The sequence below is a fragment of the Hylobates moloch genome, unplaced genomic scaffold (assembly GCF_009828535.3).
Source record: "Hylobates moloch isolate HMO894 unplaced genomic scaffold, HMol_V3 SCAFFOLD_1, whole genome shotgun sequence".
NCBI classification, from domain to species: domain Eukaryota; kingdom Metazoa; phylum Chordata; class Mammalia; order Primates; family Hylobatidae; genus Hylobates; species Hylobates moloch.
Window position 1 is genome coordinate 199,126,551 of NW_026652276.1, and position 15,453 is coordinate 199,142,003.

The window sequence follows — 15,453 nt, forward strand, 5'->3', positions numbered from 1 at the left end:
TTAGTGTGCCTGGTAATATCTAAAACAGAACAAATTTACTTTTCCTTTAAGAAGTTTAACAACAGAAAACAACTATTTAATACATACCCAACTTTAGGTAAACATGTACACTTCCTTTAAGCAACCATATAAGTAGACTACTTTTCTCACTCATGTGGACAGCTGGGAGGAATACATTTCTTCATGAATGATCTCTTGCCCTAACCAACTTATAGTTATGGCATAAAGTCGTGCAGATTTAGAGCACCCTCGTGGAGGGAGTGATGCTGACTAAACCATGTGCTTTGACACAAGTCTGTCAAAGAAAGGGCACATTTTTCTAATTTTTCAAAGGTAAGTGGAAGTGACACGTTGCCTTTTTTTTTCTTATCAGAAGCCCATCACCTTCTTGCACTCTTGCCATCCTCCCCAAGGAGAGCATGTTAGATAGCAGCTACTTCTCCAGCCTTGGTCTCCCAATGAGACACACATGGGGCATGTCTGAATTAAGCCCAGCTGATAAGAGGAACCCTGCCAGGCTCAGCAGAGCCATAGCCAGTACTCAAAAGAAAGAAATAAATGTTTGGAGTTTAAACCACTGACACTGTGAGATTGTTTATTGTCCCCAGCAAAAAGATGACTGATAACAGAAATCATGGGGTCAGCTTGTCAGATCAACAGTGTGCATCTCGCTTGTGATCTGCTTACCCACTTTCATTCTCTGGAAATAAAGCCTCTCCCTACAAAAGATTCTTTTACCAGCTGCAAGGGAAACCATTTCATGTGTTAAATAGATGGTGCTTTTATTCTGCAGCCTTACTGAGATTTAATGAATCATACATTTACATAATCACTTTTCTGCTTTAAAAGAAATACCTGACATTTCTTTCCTAAGGAGTTCTATTAGTTTGCTATTGTTGCTGTAACAAACTACCACAAATGCATTGACTTGAAACAACACAAATGGATTATCTTACAGTTTTGGAGGTCAGAAGTAAAAAGTGGATCTAGGGGGGTAACCACAAGATGTTGGCAGGATGTGTTCCTTTCTGGAGGCTCTGGGGGAGAGTTTGTTTCCTTGCCTTTTCTAGCATCTAAATGCTGCCCACAATCCTTGGCTCCTGATTCCCAGCAATTATATCACTCTGACCTCTGCTTCTGTCCTCAAATCTCCTTCTCTGACTTTCCTGCCTCCTCCTTTCACTTATAAAGATGCTTGTGATTACATTCAGTCCACTTGGAAAATTCGTGATAGCCTGCCTCCCATCTTGAAACTCTTAATCTAATCACATCTTTACATCATTTTTGCCTTTTAAAATAACATATTCCAGGTTCTGGGCGTTAGGATATGGCTATCTTTGACAAGCCATTATTCTGCTACCCACAGGTGCAGTGGAGTGGATTGGAGATTACTTAGTGATTTTATTTTAAATTTTGAAACAATGTGAAACTTAGAGAAAAATTGTCTTCTCAGTACAATTTTTTTTTTCTGAACCATTGTGTGAGTAGCTGACCTTATGTTGTATCACCCCTAAGACTTTTGTGTGTATTTTCCTCGAACAAGAACATTCTTCTGCATAATCATAATATAACCATCTAAATTGGGGAATGATTAATATTGATACAATACTAACATATACTTCTCAGATTTCATTCATATTTTCCCAAATGATCCAATAATGGTTTTTATAGCAAAATAATCAAATATTGCCTCTATCATGTCTCTTGATTCTCCTTAATTTTTCAATAAATATTTGGTATTTCATTCATTTTTATGACCTTGACACTTTAGGAATTATAAGCCAGTTGTTTGATAGGATGTTCTGATTTTGAGTTTGGTAATTCTTTATGATTGGATCCATGTTATGTGTGTTTGGTACAATTATCTCAGAAGTGTTGTTATATCCTCTCTTGTGCCACACCATTTCAATTTGCAGTTTACTTTGATCACTGGATTAAGGTGGTATTGTCAGCCAGGCTTCTGCAATGTAAAGTTGCTCTTTTTTTTTTTTCTATTTGTAATAATATGTATCTTGTGGAGAGGTATTTTGAAACAATGTAAAGATCCTGATCCTCATTACACTTTCCATTCCTTTATATGAACTTGAATTCGTAGTTTCCTATTTCAATGGATTGTGTAACTTAATTTGATGCTCAAATTTTCTCAGAGTTGCATGTCTAATTTTTTTTTTTTGGTGGAAGACTGGACATTCTAGAGAATATATTTAGCAATTCTGGCTTCTGTTTTATTTTTCTGAGGGATTTTTTTCCTGAGGGATTTCTTAAAGCCTAGTACACATTAGTTATTTTTCCTGATCCTCTCCCTCCCATTATCCGTCATCTAATAGGCCCCATTGTGTGTTGTTCCCCTCTATGTGTCCATGTGTTCTCATAATTTAGCTCTTGCTTATAAGTGAGGGCATGCAGTATTTGGTTTTCTGTTCCTGGGTTAGTTTGCTAAAGATTATGGCCTCCAGCTCCATCCATGTCACTGCAAAGGACATGATCTCGTTCTTTTTTATGGCTACATAGTATTCCATGGTGTATATATATACCACATTTTCTTTATCCAGTCTATCATTGATGGGCATTTGGATTGATTCCATGTCTGCTATTGTGAATAGCACTGCAATGAACATATGCATGCATGTGTCTTTATAGTAGAATGATTTATATTCCTTTGGGTATATACCCAGCAATGGGATTGTGGGGTTGAATAGCATTTCTGTCTTTAGGTCTTTGAGGAGTCACCACACTGTCTCCCACAATGGTTGAAGTAATTTATACTCTTAGCAACAGTGTAAAAGAATTCCTTTTTCTCCACAACCTTGTCAGCATCTGTTATTTTTTGACTTTTTAATAATAATCATTCTGACTGGTGTGAGATGGTATCTCACTGTGGTTTTGATTGAGCTTTTTTCATTTGATTGTTGGCTGCATGTATATCTTCTTTTGAGAAGTATCTATTCATGTCCTTTGCCTACTTTTTAATGTGGTTGTTTTTTTTTCTCTTATAAAATTGTTTAAGTTCTTTATAAATGCTAGATATTGGGTTTTTGTCAGATACATGGTTTGCAAAAATTTTCTCCTGTTCTGTAAATCGTCTGTTTACTCTGTTGATAAGTTTTTTTTTTTTTTTTGGTTGGGGGGAGGTGCTGTGCAGAAGTCTTTAGTTTAATTAGATCCCATTTGTCAGTTTTTGCTTTGGTTGCAATTACTTTTGGCATCTTCGTCATGAAATTTTTGTCCATGCCTATGTCCTAAATGGTATTGCCTAGGTTTTCTTCTATGGTTTTTATAGTTTTGGGTTTTGCATTTAAGTCTTTAATCCATCTTGAGTTGATTTTTGTATATGATGTAAGGAAGGGGTCCAGTTTCAATTTTCTGCATATGGCTAGCCAGTTATCCCAGCACCATTTATTAAATAGGGAATCTTTTCCTCATTGCTTTTTGTCAGGTTTGTCAAAGATCAGATAGTTGTAGGTGTGTGGTATTATTTCTGGGTTCTCTATTCTGTTCCATTGGTCAATGTGTCTGTTTTTGTACCAGTACCATGCTGTTTCAGTTATTAGTATAAAGTCAGGTAGTGTGATGCCTCCAGCTTCATTCTTTTTGCCTAGGATTGCCTTGGCTATTTGGGCTCTTTTTTGATTCCATATACATTTTAAAATAGTTTTTTCCAATTCTGTGAAGAATGCCAATGGTAGTTTAATGGGAATAGCCTTGAATCTATAAATTACTTTGGGCAGTATGGCCATGTTCATGATGTTGATTCTTCCTATCCATGAGCATGGAATGTTTTTCCATTTGTTTGTGTCATCCTTGATTTCTTTGAGCAGTGGTTTGTAATTCTCTTTGTAGAGGTCGTTCACTTCCCTTGTTAGCTATATTCCCAGGTATTTTATTCTTTTGGGAGCGATTGTGAATGGGAGTTCATTCATGATTTGGCTCTCAGCTTGCTGAATTGTTTAAACTTTAGACCATGCCAGTGTATTTTTAATGTGGACTTAAATAAAACTTACACTAAAAAAGAGACTATATCTTCTAAAAATGCCTAAAATTCTAAAATGTTATTGAGAAAAGACTTAGGGGCTCAAAAATCTGGCTGAGATTTTACTCCCCCATCCTCACATACATGAAATATTTTGAAACATAGACATTTCACAGGATGAAAACAATGTTCACTCCAACTTGGTACCTTAATTAGCGGTATTATAGGGCTATGCTGCTATAAAAATAAAGAGATTAAATGGAAACAACTGGATCCATATAAGATGCACAATAATCCTTTTTTTTGTAATGAGACTATAACCATTGTTAACAAAAAACAGCTGTCAGTTCTATTCATTTGAAAGTCACATATGGATCGTTCATTGTGGCAGGCAGTATGTGGGAGCAGTGGACATAGAGGTCAGAGGATCTCTTATAACCTGAGTCAGATATTTTCCCCACATTAGTGTATCTAATCAGTAAACACATAAACTCTTGCTGAAAAGCTTGCCTAAGAAGCTAGCAACACTGTTTGCCTCAGAACTCACTATATTTTTGAACATGATAACTTTTAATATTTTAATATAACATTTCAAAAATAATTCTAAGGACATTTTTGTGGAAGAATCCATTTTTGGAAAGATGAACTCTTTTGTAATGGATAACTCAAGACTACTGTAAATCAGCAACTGTACTGTTAAAAGGATATCATTGTCAGTGGACCTGGCCATTCCACATCTTGGAATATATTCTAGGAAAATGACTAGAAAATAAGGCAAATATTTATATACACTGATGTACATCACAGATTTATTTAAATATTAGCAAAAGTTTAGAAGCCATTTGTGTTCAATCATAGAGGATGCCTTGGACTTCTAGGGTGAGATGATCTCCTAATGCTAAATATGATAAATAAGTTTCTTGCCCTCCTGCTTGCTGGCCAGTATCCTATCTTGATTCTGCTGATTCTTTGCTGTTCTTTACTGCATTTATTTTGTCATTTTCTTTTGATGCATTAGAAAATATAAACTTGGGATCAATTTATATACTTATTAAGACAATAAATTTGACTTACCCATCAACCTTGCCTGTGCCTCTCTTCTCATCTGGCAGTACTGGGTATTAGCAATCTTCAGAGTCTACCAGTTGGATACTTGTGGTGGGGGAACATCTTCATGTTTATTAGCCATTTGATTTCCTTTTGGGACGATAGTATAAAATGCCTGGCCTATCCTTTCCTGTTTCCTGTTTTTTCTTAATTACCTTCATTAATACTTAAAATATGAAGACTACAAATACACATTCATATGCATTTATTGCATATGACGTACTTTGTAGTTGATTTAACTTTGGTTCAACAGATTTTTTCAGTGATTTCTTATAGCAATCAGCTCCACCCCCAATAATATATTTATCCTTCACTGAACTATCACATATTTGAATAGATCCTCTTCATATGATTATTTCTCTTCTAGACATAGTTATTATTAATAAGTGATTACAGTCTTTTATAATCTAGACTGTTTTACTCACAGAGTTGCTTATGGCACATTTTTATCTTATTTACACCTATTTGACTGAAAAATAATTGTGCACCTTTTATTTAATCCCTATAGTTAAGAAATATTTCCTTTATATAATGTTTCATTTCTTGTCTTTTTTCTCTTTTTGGCCATGTTTTTGATTCATAAGCAATGATAAGGTAATAGGAATATCGAAGGATTTTATTCTGGATAAGATTAAGATTTAAGGTGCTTTTAGAATATTTTATTTGGCATTTGCTTCATTTGTTAAAAAACTCTGCCTTTTCTTTATCACAATATCTATAATTCTATGAAGTATTTGTTCTATTCGGTATTTCCCTGTGTAACTATTTGCCATCTAGTGGACAATCTAAATGCTGCTCAGTTTTACAAAATAAAGTTTCCAATTTGATCTTTTCACAATATCTTGTAGGGAGAAAACCTTTTTTCCAAGTTTTCAAGTTTTAAGCTATTTTAGTATACAGGGATTTATAAATCAGTTCTGATTTACTAATAAAAGAATTGTTATTTTGAATGAACTTGTATCCTCTCCCGTATCTACTACATTTCTTAGCACCTAGTAGACATCTATTAAAATTAAATATTTATTGAATGGAATATTTGTTGAATGAATGAATAAAATGTTTAGTGAACTATACATGTCTTTCAGTGGTTGGAGCATTTACAATTTTTATACTTCATTATTTTATTTAGTAGAGTTAGCAAAAAGAATGGCTAGAAGTCAGAGGACTTGTTAACATATTACCAAAGAATGTCTATGTTACATGACCAATTTATGCATCTAGACTACATGTGAATGTGTGTTGATTGATTTGCTACTTTTGCATTTTTTCATATTCAGGGTTTTCATAATTCATGGACATAGTGAGTGAAGCTATGATGCTTTTACTAGGAACTATTTCCTTTGGGATTTTGCTGGTGTATTCAACTAGCAGGGAACTTCAAGTGGAATCTAGGACACCTGATTGCCTTGAACAATTAAGGCAATTGAAGGTACTGGAGAGTAAGTTTAATCAATGCATGCTTTAGAAGTCTGTATTCACAAAGGGAGGTCAAGTGTTCCATTCAACAAATACTGAGTTTCTGTTACATGTCAGGCATGTATTATGCATGGCAGTACTAAGATAAACAACATCTTACGGTCTATAAGATTTTTTAGCTAACTGGATAGATAACACATTGAAAATCTCTTACCTTCTTTGAGAAATTATGCTTTAGCTTTTATGGTTCCCCATGACTTGTGTGATAGGCAGAATTGTAAAATGACCCCATGTGACCTATGCCATTATATATTCTTCTTTTGAGTGTGTTTGGAAATTGTGAATATGCTGAAGTGCCACTCCTGTAATTATGTTACTTAAATGGCAAAAGGGAGATTAACCTGTTTGGGCCTGACCTAATCACGTGGGCCCTTTAAATCTAGGCCCGGAGGTCAGACACAGAAGTCAGAGATGCAAGTGTAAGAAAGATCTGAGGTGAGGGAAACTCTCTTGCTGGCTTTGAGTATGAAGGGGGCCATGTGGTGAGATCTGAGAGTAGTTTCTAGGAACTGAGAGCATCCCATGAGCAATAGCTAGCAAGAAAATGGGGACCTCAACCCTGCAGATACAAATTATTGAATTTTTTTCTGCACCTATATGAGCTTGGAAGAGAACTCTGAGAAATAGCTGAGAAAATAGCTGAGAAAGCAGCTTGTGGACACCTTGATTTGAGACCCTGAGCAGACAGCCCACCACCCTGTGCCAGGACTCTGACATATAAAACTTTGAGTTTATCAGTGTTTTATAGCTTTTAATAAGCCCTTCACCTCCCTAGCTAAGTTTATTCTTTTTAGTGTTATAAATGGAATTGTTTTCCTAATTTATTTTTCAGGTAGCTGGTTGTTGGTATATAGAAGTGTAGTTGTTTTTTGTATATTGATTTCATATCCTGCAACTTCACTGAATTTGTTTATTAATTCAAAGTTTCTTTGCAGTCTTTAGAGTTTTCTATTTAGAAGATAATGTCATCTGCAAACAGACAATTTTACTTTCTCCTTTCTGATTTGGATGACTTTTCTTTCTTTCTTATTGTATAATTCCTCTGTCAAGGACTTCAGTACTTGATTGAGTAAGAGTGCTGAAAGTGGGAATCCTTTCCTTGATCCTGATCTTACAGGAATAGCTTTCAGTTTTTCACCAGTGAGAATGATGTAAGCTACAGGCTTTTCAAATACGGCCTTTATTATATTTAGCTAATTTCCTTATATTTCTAGTTTGTTGAGAGTTTTCATCATGAAATGGTGTTGAATTTTGTCAAAAGCTTTCTTCTGTATCTATTATGAGGGTCATGGCAGTTTTACTCTTAGTTCTGTTAATGGGCATGGTTATACTGATTGATTTTTGGATATGGAACCACCCTTGCATCCTAGAAATAAATCCCACTTGATATGATATACGATCTTTTAATGTGCTGCTGAATTAAATTTACTAGTATTTTGTGGAGAATTTTTGCCTCTACGTTAATCAGACATGTTGACCTGTAGTTTTCTTTTCTTGTGTTGTTTGTCTTTGATATCAGGGAATGCTGGCTTAATGAGTTTGCAAGTGCTCCTTTGTCTTCATTTTGGGGAAGAGTTTGAGAAAGGCTGACATTAACTCTTGTTTAAATGTTTAGTAGAATTCACTAGTGAAGCCATCTGGCTCTGGGCTTTTCTTTGTTGAGATGCTTTTGATTACTGATCCAATCTCCACATTAAAATAGGTCTGTCTTTATCCTTGAAATAACCTGCTCAATTGTCAACAAGAAGTGTATCTGGAGACAGTTTGCATTCCTTTTTGTTTGTTTAATGTTGATTATGTCCCTGATAATTCAGGCATAAATTAAAAAAAAGGTAAAAATTATATGTGTAAAAATCTGTGTAGTCGATGTAACTAAAATATTTGAGGAATTAATGCTGGATTTTGAGAAGAATGTATACATAATGGAGATTCTGGAGAAAATGCAACTGAGCCACCCACATCTAGTGTAATTTTTCTTCTTATTAGAAGCACATGAGATTAATAGACTACAGTGATTATCTATTATTTACAAGTATGATACTGTAAGAATTCTTTCCTGCTTTCTGGAGATTGACCATTCAGAGAGAATAAGGAAGGGGAACATGTGTCTTATGAATCATCCTTGTGTATTTTTATGTTTCTTAAAAGTTAGTAAGGAGCTTCTCCTTTCTATTTAAGTAAGATAAATTTAAGATGTAATAGAATGTCACGATGGATTTCTGATTTCTGCTTCAGGTTTAGATATCTGTACCCTACCCTTCTTTTAGTCACATACGTACACACTTGCTAGAAGGATCATCCAACTTTATTCAAAAGACTTGGCTGTGCACTGAAAGCCTTCATAGTCAAGTGAACCACACCTACTCTGGGACTCAAGACTATTGGGATTGTTGAAGAATCCAAATGCCAGCAGAAGCCCTGAAGCCTTATGGGAAATGTTGGTCTTCTGATGCCCTGAATAGAATATTTCTATTATTATAATTTTTTATAAATATTTATAAATATATATAAAATTATATATTTATAAATATCGATTTATAATTTATAAATTATATATAATTTATAAATATATATAAATTACACACATATTTAATATATGTATAAATTATTATAAATTTATAAATTATAAATATAAATATATACATATGTAATTTATAAATACATAATTATAAATATTATAATATTTCTATTATTATAATTAAATAATCAAAGTATGATCTTAAGGAAGACAAAGTATAGTAGGAACTTGGAAGGTGGGAGTTAAGTGGGCCACTGGAATTTTATCAGTTAATTGCTTCTATATATAATGGGATATCAAGAATTCCTGAGAAAAAAACAACAGTTTGGGTAATACACCAGAAAAGGAAAATAGCAACACTTTCCTTTGGCCTCTCTCTTAATAGTGATTCTATCTATACATTAAAGGGCCTGAATTTTTATGGTAATAGAAGGCATAGAATTATAAGGAAATTGCAGCTGGTATATAGTATAGATACACATTTACTTTTCAAATTTTGTGAACATTTCCTCCTTTGAGTCAGGCATAGAAGCTCCCTAAGTGCTGATAGATAGAATAAGATAAAAAAATACGTTGTGATATTCTATTAACTGAATCTGTCTCAGTCTTGTTTACATTGTTCTCAAATCTCAGACGCTACAAGTGAAAGAGGCTTTTAACAGTAATACTGTCAATGATTACATATAAAAACATACTATACCTCACAAAATTGACCAATCCATATTAAATACCTGTGAGAAGACCCAGACTTGAAAATTTGAGTTTTTGTCTACATGTAGTATGTCTAACTGTAGTAGAATGAAGTATGTTTTAGAAATGTCTTGCCATGTCCTTGATGTGAAGTTTGGTATGATCACTTACTCTGACCAGGATCTTGAAGTGTAGATGACACAGAGCAGAGCTTCAGTCAACCTGCAGTGGACATCTAGCATGGACATAAATAAATCTTTGTTGTTTTAAGCCACTGAAGTTTCTTTGGCCACAGCAAAATACAATCTATCTTGACTTACACACTATCCTGAGCTTCGTATGTGTAATATCAACAGTATGTATCAGAAGAATAAATGTATTTGTTCTTCCTTAATTTTAGAGGTATAGTCAGTGAGAAAATAAAGCTTAATTCCACCAAAGGAATCCATTTCTATCACTTTAAAGCAACTTGTTTGACATTTAAATAAATATCTTAGAAAACAGGCAGGAAGTACAGTGATTCTTTATGTTCTCACACAGAGAAATATTAAAAATAATGGCATATTTTCTTTAGAGAGGTAAAACAAATTCATCACCTTTGTGAATATCATATTTATGTACATTTTTTGTGGTAAATTATTTACTTCAAATGGATTTGTGTATCAGAAATGACAGGAATATCAAAACTATTTATGAATGGTTATAATTAAGAATACTTGACTTTTGTGAAAATTTAGAGATCAAAAATATTTTTTCAACTTGGTTTATATGTGTAGTAGAAGGCAGCCTAAGAAAAAAGAAAGTTAACTTAGAGAGTAACCACGGAAGAAATTACAACAGCGTTCTTTTTAGAAACTATGCAATCCAGAAGACAAATAGAGGGCATCATCTTAATAATACAGATTGAAAGAAAAAAAGTAAACCCTAGAATTATATACCTAGTGAAAATATCCCTAAAAAAGGAAGGTAAAAGTCTTTTTTACACAGCAAAAAGCAGAAATAACTCCTTTCCAGCAGACATGAAATGTTAAAAGAAGTTCTTTAGACAGGAGTATAACAAAAGATGGAAAGTTAGATATGAACAAAGAAAGGATTGTAGAGGCCAGGTGCGGTGGCTCATGTCTGTAATCCCAGCACTTTGGGAGGTGGAGGTGGGCGAATCACCTGAGGTTGGGAGTTCCAGACCAGCCTGACCAACATGGAGAAACTCCATCTCTACTATAAATACAAAATTAGCCGGGCGTTGTGGTCCATGCCTGTAATCCCAGCTACTTGGGAGGCTGAGGCAGGAGAATTGCTTGAACCTGGAAGGTGGAAGGTGGAGGTTGCAGTGAGCCAAGATTGTGCCATTGCACTCTGGCCTGGGCAACAAGAGTGAAACTCTGTCTCAAAAAAAAAAAAATTAATTAATTAAAAATAAATAAATAAATAGAAAGGATTGTAGAAATGGGAAATGTGAGAGTAAGAAGTTTACCTTTTAAAAATTTATAACATGTAAATATAGAGATGTAACATGCATAAAAATAAAGGACAATGCAGGAAAGAAAATATATGGAAGTATATTGTTTGAAGTTTCTTATGCTACATGTGAAGAAACATATAAACTAAATAGACTTCTACATACTAAAGAAATGTAGATAAATATTTTTCACAAAGAGAACTCCAGATTCAGATGGCTTCACTTAGTCAACATGGTCATATAATTTCTAGACAGCATAATAAAGGCATGAAAAGAAAATAAAAGGCATAAAGATTCTGAAGAAAAAAATAAAATTGTTCTGATTTGTAGATGACATAATTGTCTACATACAAAATCCTAAGGAACCTAAACCAACAAACAAAAACCAGTTACTAGAATTAATAAGTGAGTTCGTCAAAGTCACAAGATACAAGATAAACATACAAAATTAATTGTATTTCTATATACTAGCAATGAACGTGTGGGCATCAAAATTAAAAATACTTTTTCATAAAGAAAACACTTCTATTACATAGTTGTAAATGAAAACATTTACAGGACTTATATGCTGAAAACTACAAAATGCTTATGAGAGAAATACAAGATGTCAATAAATGGAGAGACATAATACGTTTGTAGATTGGAAGACTCAGCATGGTGAAGATGACAATTCTTTTCAAGTAGATATGTAGGTTTAATGCAATCTCATCAATATCCCAGCAAGATATTTTGTAGATACACACAAGATTATTCTAAAATTTATATGGAAAGGCAAAAGAACTAGAATAGCTAAAACAATTTTGAAAAAAGAATAAAGTGGAAGGAATCATTCTACCTGATTCAAAGACATTATATGGCTCTAGTAAGCAAGTCTGTGTAGTAGTATTCGTGGAGGGATAGATATATAAATTAATGAAACAGAAGAGAGAACTCAGAAATAGACCTATGCAAATATGCTTGAATTTTGACGAAGACAGTAAAGCAATTCAATAGAGGACAGATTACAAACAAAGAGAGCTGGAGCTATCACACATCCATAGGCCAAAAAATGAACTTTGACCTAAGTCTCACTTTGTATGCAAATAAACTAGAAATGGATCCAGGAATTAAATATAAAGCATAAAAATGTAAAACTTTAAAAAAAAAAATCATAGAGAAAATCTTTAGGCTTGGGCTAAGCAAGAGCTCTTAGACCTGACACCAGAGGCATAGTCCATTTTGCTGACTTACAGTTAGCAAAAATAGAACTCAAAAAAGTTGTATTTATTTTTCCAAACAATAGGTGGCATCTGAGTTTCACAAATTGATAATTCATGCTCATACCAGGAAATACAGTTGTATTTTTCAAATTAATTTAAAATTTAGTTTACATAGTACTCATCATGGTTTATATTTGTAAGTATTGATTAATTAAAAGAATACACTTTTTTTCTAAAATTAACACTGGGAATTTTGCTAGTTTTGAGGGAAAATATGAAAATATGCCATAGATTTCATAATGTAATATTATATCTTTTTGAATATGTTATAATTTATACATTGTATAAGAATACACTTTTACTCTCAAATCTGTACTGGAAGTTTTAACTAAAATTTAGTGAATTCTAATGCATGTCAAATGTTAATTTTTCTAATTTTCTTTCACATTATTCAGCTGTGTAGAAAAATCTAAGTATTCAGTATATGAATGATACATAACTTCATTTTCTAATAAAAGTTACATTATTTGGAAATACCAACCTTCTTGACTCTGTCAACTTTGACTACTGTTTTATACCTCAGGCACCAAATGTTTTCTTGTTTCCCTCCCTTTCACAGTTTGGAGCTTATTCTTGGGGACTATTCTAAGCCTGAGGAACCAGCAACCCAAGGTGAGACTAATCATTTCCTGTTGTTTTCAGGTATTGAATACCTCTATATCAGTTTTAAAAAAAGAAAAGTCTGGAGCCTTTTGTGTTATTTTTCCTAGCTGTAAGACTATAAACTCTCATACATATTCAAAGCTGTTGAGTTTATTCTTTCCTAAGAACCATTAGGTTATACTGGCTCTGAATATCTTTATATTTTGTTCTCATCCTTTTATGGGGCCTGCCAGCACACAACCCTATGGCGAAAGCCACCTGCCTGCTTTGCGGTAACTACCTGGGTCTGGCTCTCAGGCTTCATCTCCCTAGCTAAATAGGATAAAAGCCCGAACTCTGAACAAACGAGTGGTAGAAACAGGTTTTCTCTTTAAAAAATGGATTTGGATTCATCCCCTGCCATTTTTGAACTCTAAAGCTATGGTTAAGTTTTCAAACCTATCTGAGGCTCAGTTTTATTGACATAATCTGTTGTGAGAATTAATTTAAGGTTAAATATTACATTTGTAAGCCATTCTGTAATGGGGCCTTATTTATTTTTTGTTGTTCATTAGAAAATAAAAATTTAAAAATGAAATCAATATATAAATTCAAGCTATTGTTAAAAGAGTAATAAATATAAAATTTGAGTAATACCTAGCTGGCATAGCTGGCAGTTGTAAGCTATAGGAAATTTTTAAAAACAGAAAAAGACATCTTTTTTTAACTTAGAAAGTTAGTGTTCAGAGTAGACAGAGTAGAAATGCCCTTCCTTCCTTCCTTCCTTCCTTCCTTCCTTCCTTCCTCCTCTTCCTCCCCTCCCTCCCTCCCTCCCTTCCTCCCTTACTTGTTTTCTTTCTTTCTTTCTCTTTCTTTCTTTCTTTCTTTCTTTCTTTCTTTCTTTCTTTCTTTCTTTCTTTCTTTCTTTCCTTCTTTCTTTATTTCTTTCTCTCTCTCTCTTTCTTTCTCAGAGTCTCACTCTGTTGCTTAGATTGGAGTGCAGTGGCACATGCTTAGGCTGGAGTGCAGTGGCACAATCTTGGCTCACTACAACCTCCACCTCCCGGGTTCAAGCAATTCTCCTGCCTCAGCCTCCTGAGTAGATGGGATTACAGGCAGGGGCCACCACTCCTGGCTAATTTTTGTATTTTTAGTAGAGACGGCGTTTTGCCATGTTTATCAGGCTGGTCTCAAACTCCTGACCTCAGGTGATCTGCCTGTCTTGGCCTCCCCAAAGTGCTGAGATTACAGACGTGAGCCACCGTGCCTGGCCGAAATGTTCTTTATGTAAAGGTATTACCTGTTTGATCAAAATATTACTATAAAATCTTCAAGGTGGGAGTTTGGAAAAACAGAAGCAGTTACGAAGAGGGTTTATGTTCACTAGAGAGAAAGTAAAGACAGACTTCAGGAGAGATGAGCAATGTTGGAAGGGCTTTGGTACTCTGGGAAGTGTGTGTGTTTGTGTGTTGTGTTGTTGCTAATAATACTAATTCCCTACCTGAGCCATACGGATAAACAATAGAGGAGATGTGGTTCCACAAAAAAGAACAGAGGGACTGCTCCACATTTGTATAATGAGGATAGTATCTCTTAAATCATAGTACTGAAGTGAGGATTAAATGAAATAAAGTATATATTGCCTGATGGATGCAATGAGTGGCCCAAAATAAGTGCTCAACAAATGGTGGTACTAGGAGTAATAGGAATTTTTATTATTGTTTGTAAATAGGATGATTTTTGTTGTTGTTATAGTAGTAATTTTCTAAAACAGTTTTAGGATCATATTTGTAATCTTGATTATTTTATCAGCCTACAAATGAAGGATAATTATTTGCATATAATCTTTGCAGAGCCATCATGTAAAGGTGGCACTTCCTCCAATTATATCCTTAATTTGTTTATTATCTCCATGCCTAATCAAGGTACTCTGAATTACCACAATAAAATTTTCTATATCTCAAAAAAAATATTAAGTCAAGAATTTGAATGCATGGTTGAAAACCTAAACTAAGACAACATCATCTTACAGCAATGTACTATCATATCATAGTCATATACTGTCAAATATTTAATAACTTTATGAGAGCATATCTTATCTCTGTAAGGACAGCTTTTTGAATGGTAATGCTTTATATTTTTGTGTCCCTAAGAGTGTCTAGCACTATCAAATTAATATGTAATCTGACTACATAGTAGATGCTCAATGAGTAATGACTGAAGTTAGCCTTTCCAGCTCTAAAAATAAATTCTTAAACTCTACATCTAGATTACCAATTTTTTTTTTTTTTTTTTTTTTTTGAGATGGAGTCTCGCTCTGTCGCCCAGGCTGGAGTGCACTGGCACGATCTCAGCTCACTGCAAGCTCTGCCTCCTGGGTTCACACCATTCT

At 34.0% G+C, this 15,453-nt stretch overlaps 1 long non-coding RNA gene across 1 annotated transcript in view; it reads left to right on the plus strand.

Moving 5' to 3' along the window:
- Positions 1-6,440: 6,440 nt before the first annotated feature.
- Positions 6,441-15,453, plus strand: part of LOC131382906 (uncharacterized) — a 78,302-nt gene continuing 69,289 nt past the window's right edge. The window contains exons 1-2 of the long non-coding RNA XR_009212549.1: positions 6,441-6,506; positions 13,039-13,091. This is a non-coding gene — a long non-coding RNA (uncharacterized LOC131382906). The remainder of the gene's footprint in view (positions 6,507-13,038; positions 13,092-15,453) is intronic.